This window comes from Protopterus annectens, chromosome 2.part1, assembly GCF_019279795.1.
Source record: "Protopterus annectens isolate FY-2018-M chromosome 2.part1, PAN1.0, whole genome shotgun sequence".
Classification (NCBI taxonomy): Eukaryota; Metazoa; Chordata; order Ceratodontiformes; family Protopteridae; genus Protopterus; species Protopterus annectens.
In genome coordinates, this window is record NC_056729.1 from 1,658,240,832 (window position 1) to 1,658,245,717 (window position 4,886).

Below are 4,886 nucleotides of genomic sequence, written 5' to 3' on the forward strand. Positions count from 1 at the left end.
GATAAAAATGGAGAGCTACAATAACGAAGATTGACTAGAGTAGTTTAAAACAGAGAGAGAAACAGATGAGTAAGAAGAGAAAAAGAATAGGTTGAAAAGTTTATGCTTCCAAATCTGACTGGCCACCAATTGTAAGAGCAGATAGCTGTTAGAAAACTAATCGGGGCTAGACAGGGGGAAAGTTTTAGCCATGCATTTCAAAGGATTTGCACTGAGTTGCTAGTCTGACTGGTCTCCTGAGCAAAGTCTTAAATGTTAGGGAGAGAGGAGGCTGATTTAATTTCAGTGAAGACTGAGTTCCAGGAAGCAGGACTTAGTTTGTGAAAGGAATTATTACAGATTTGGGGGTGAACAGATTGACAGAGTTTCACAGAATTTGTAGCGTGCTGCGAAACCGGAGTAGGTTTCACAAGGGTGGGCAATGGTGATCTTTAAAAACTTAAAAGTGAAAGTGTTAAGGACAGGGCCAGTTATGGAGTAGAAATGAAGCTAATTGTTTTTATGGTAGTGCAGTTATGTTCATTGCAGGGCCAGTGCAATTGTAGTGTTGTTGCCTCATGGCAAGAAGTTCTGTGGTTTGATTCTCAGCTGGGGTGCCTTCTGTGTGGAGTCAGCATGTCCTCCCTGCATATGTTTGGGTTTCCTCTGGGTGGTCTGGCTTCCTCCCACTTCACAACGATATGCATCTGGAGCATTTCTCCTTGGGCCTCTGCTGAAAATTGGCTTCATTCCAAGTTGGACTTTCCTGGTTAACAAATGTTAAATAAAAAAAAAATATATATATACATATATATATATATATATATATATATATATATATATATATATATACATATATATATATATATATATATATATATAGTTTGACATCGAACATTTCTAAACCCAACATCTAAAGTTAACTGTCCCAATTAATACACCTTCCCTTTGAAAGTGCATACAGTACTAACACAGGCAGAATATTATACTGCATGTCATTCCTGTTGGGATGGCACTTAAAATTCCATCCGCTGACAGAAAAAGAGGAAAAGAAGCAGTGGAAAAAGAAATGCATTATTAAAATCTCGAATCAACAACACTAAGGACAAACCTAATTTGATAAGTGACAATGACTGAGCTACAAGGTCTGATCCTTAATGATGAGAAGCCTTTGCTGTCAGATAAGGATGTGATTTATTCAGCACTTCATCAGGCTTTTAGCTGCAAGGACTATGATACTGAAACACAGTATGGAGCAGAACATGTCACAATGTATGGAACACCTAAAGGAAGCAGTACATGTCACAATGTATGCAACACCTAAAGGAAGCAGTACATGTCACAATGTTGGGAACACCTAAAGGAAGCAGTACATGTCACAATGTATGGAGCACCTAAAGGAAGCAGTACATGTCACAATGTATGGAACACCTAAAGGAAGCAGTACATGTCACAATGTAGGGAACACCTAATGGAAGCAGTACATGTTACAATGTATGCAACACCTAAAGGAAGCAGTACATGTCACAATGTATGGAACATCTAAAGGAAGCAGAGCTGTAATTTTGACTTATCATGATATTGGACTAAACCGTACAACCTGCTTTGATACCCTATTTAACTTTGAGGACATGCAAGAGATCACACAACATTTTGCCTTTTGTCATGTAGATACCCCAGGACAAGAGCCAGGAGCTGCAACTTTCCCACTGGGATACAACTATCCATCTATGGATCAACTTGCCGAAATGCTTCCTACAGTCCTTAGGTATTTGGGCCTGAAGAGCATTCTTGGAATGGGGATTGGAGCTGGAGCCTATGTTCTAGCAAAGTTTGAGCTTAACCAGCCAGATATGGTAGAAGGGCTAGTACTCATTAATATAGATCCATCTGCAGAGGGTTGGTTGGATTGGGCAGCAAGCAAGATCAAAGAATGGGCCCATGCTCTGCCAGATGCTCTGATTTCTCATTTGTTTGGGAAGGATGAAATTTGCAACCCAGGACTTGATTCAGAGGTACTGTAAACACATCATGCAAGACATTAACCAGGCTAACCTCCATCATTTTGTAAAGTCTTACAAGAGTCGAAGAGACTTGGAAATTGAGCGCCCCATTCCTGGAGGTGGTGCTGTCAAAACTTTAAGATGCCCTGCACTACTAGTAGTTGGAGACCGTTCATCTTCAGTTGATGCTGTGGCAGAGTGCAATTCCAAGCTCAACCCAACTAAGACTACTCTTCTAAAGATGTCACATTGTGGAGGACTTCCTCAGGTTGTCTAGCCTGGAAAACTCACTGAAGCTTCAAAGTATTTTATTCAGTGCCTAGGCTACATGCCGTCTGCTAGTAGGACCAGACTTAGAAGATCCTGCACAGCTTCTAATGCTAGTGTGAATTCTGCAGAGGGTACCAGGTGTCATTCCCATACCGTAGAAGGAACAGTGAGCCATTACCATGGATAAGGAAGAAGCAGATCTTATACAGCAGAGGCTACTTGCAGTCGTTCCCACACAGGCCCAACTTTTGATACCACTCCTGGCTCTGGAGTCACCCCTAAGTCTATGGAAGTGTCTTGCTAAACTGATATTGAGAAAACTTATGGTCACCAGTCATTCATTGCAATAGAATTTAACTCTTGCATTTTGAAAATCTGTGCTGATCCATACAGAATTGAATTCCAACTTTAAGTGCCATCCTAACAGGAAAGATCTGCAGTATTCTGCTTGTGTTAATACCGTATATACGTTCAATGGGAAATGCATATTGATTGGGACAGTTAGCATTACGTGTTGGGTTTAGAAATGTTTCATGTAAAACAAGTGGGTCAGTAACAAATGGGTTAGGTCTCTGATAGAATCTTTCATAAAACATTTTTCACTACTACTAAAATCTAAATATAAAGCTTATTTAAAAGGCCTAATTTTTAACTAACAGAAAAGGTATTATAAACAGATTATTGGGGTTGAAGACTATAGACTTCCAACAGATTAATAGACATACAGTTTCTAGGAAAGTACAATCATTTCCTAAAAGGCAGAATAAGAAACCCAAAGTCTTAAAGCTAATATTAACTGAGATGGTAGAAGTGTGGCCTCACACATTAGTAACAAACTCAGAGAAATAGCTCAGTCATAAGATTTATAAATTGTGCAAGATCTTTAAAGGCACCTGTGCTCCTGAATTTAGAAAAACAATCTTTGTTCTGAGTTCTTCTCTGCCTGAAGTAGCAACCTCTATGTATAACTGAGAATTAGTATAGCTGTTCCAAGAGCTTATGACCAGCTCATAGACAGATACTAGGCAATTAGTTTACAGACTATTACATGCCCAGCCACTAACTGGACAGTGACCAAAGGTGAAAACCAAACCCTGTACTTTGCATCCCCAAGATAAACACCTCTACCATTAAGTGAATCTCCACCCCTCATTGTGGAAGGAAGGAACAGAATCCAGACTGGGAAACAAAAATAACAAAATGCTCAGGACTAACGATAGGGTTATTTTTTCAGCCTTGTTACTCTCATTCTTTCTAGAATGTTTTTATACTTGTATTGATCCTGCACTCCCATTTTATTGGCATCTGAATCCCATATACGTCCCTTGGCAGTTACTCTCTCTCTAAAGGATATAGTAAAGCTATGTGTCACATATTTGTCTTTTCAGTTTCATTTCTTTTTCTTGGTCATTCACTACTGCCCTGTCAATAGACTGCCTTACTATAATGATATGTGTGTCTGTCCTGGCCACTGTAAAGAGTTATAATCACAGTATGCTGGACTTTTCGTGTTAGTTATTTAAACCATTAATTCCTTGACCATTGGTCTAATCAGCTACTTCCATGTAACTAGGCCTTTGTGAATCTGATTCTGTAATCATGGGTTTGATTCCTTTCCATTTCTTGTGGTGTATTGTGTGACACTGAAAATTATTCTTAAGTAGAAAGTGATCTTAAAACACACTTTACAAGAGGTACTTCTCCTATATGTTTATTTAAATAGCACAAGACAAAAGCAAAAATAAAGTCCGGCAGTGTGCCTCAGATGAGATCGGCATGATGTTTATGAAACCTACAATATATTTTCATATCATACCATCATACGTTAGTTGTAAAGTTAGGTGAGACCTAGACTATGGCATTGCAATGGCAGTGAGGGTTACTGAAAATAATTTCCCCATTTTTCATTTCATGTTCCAAAATATGCTCATATATGGAAATCATGGTCGAACTGCATAGGATGTAGATGTGTCTCTGTACTACACTTCTCAGCCCTTCTGACTTCAATTTGTCTTTGGTTATGAAATGTTCAAAGTTAAAGCTATATAAGGCCCCTTATAAACTACGCAACTGCAGTGATATAAAAGCACCATTTTTGCTACTCTATAAATAACTTCAAACGCAGACTGTCACTATCATTATGGTAATATATTTTTAAGTATCAAAGCCAGTCTTACATATTTTAGTATTAACAACAGCTGAACATATCAGGCATACTTTCACCTCATAAGTATTCTAAAGATTAGCACCATGACGCAAGTATTTTTGTTAGAGGAAGGCATCAATTAACATATGAGGGGCATTTAAAATGCAAATGCTTCTGTATTTTGCATCTGGCAAATTTTCCCAGTAAATTATGCCTAGGCTTTTATACCGTGAATTAAAAACGATACTTTTCTTCACACCATGCAAATGAACAACTTTCCCTTCTCAGCAAGCTGCAAACCAAATCAAAAGGTTTTTGGTTCAAATTTGCATAAGAAACAAAGCAATTTGTTTACAAAGGCTGAGAAGCTGATTAATTTGATGGGCATAAAGTTTAATTTAAAAACTGCATAGAAAATCCCAAAATAGATACTACTCTAATAATAATGAACACATAACCAAAAAAAAAATGGGAACAGTTGCAAATGT

General features: G+C 38.1%; 1 pseudogene; it reads left to right on the forward strand.

Annotated features, from left to right (window-relative positions):
• The first annotated feature begins 1,108 nt into the window (after nt 1-1,108).
• On the forward strand, nt 1,109-2,556 carry LOC122795008 (annotated as a pseudogene).
• Nucleotides 2,557-4,886: the final 2,330 nt, after the last annotated feature.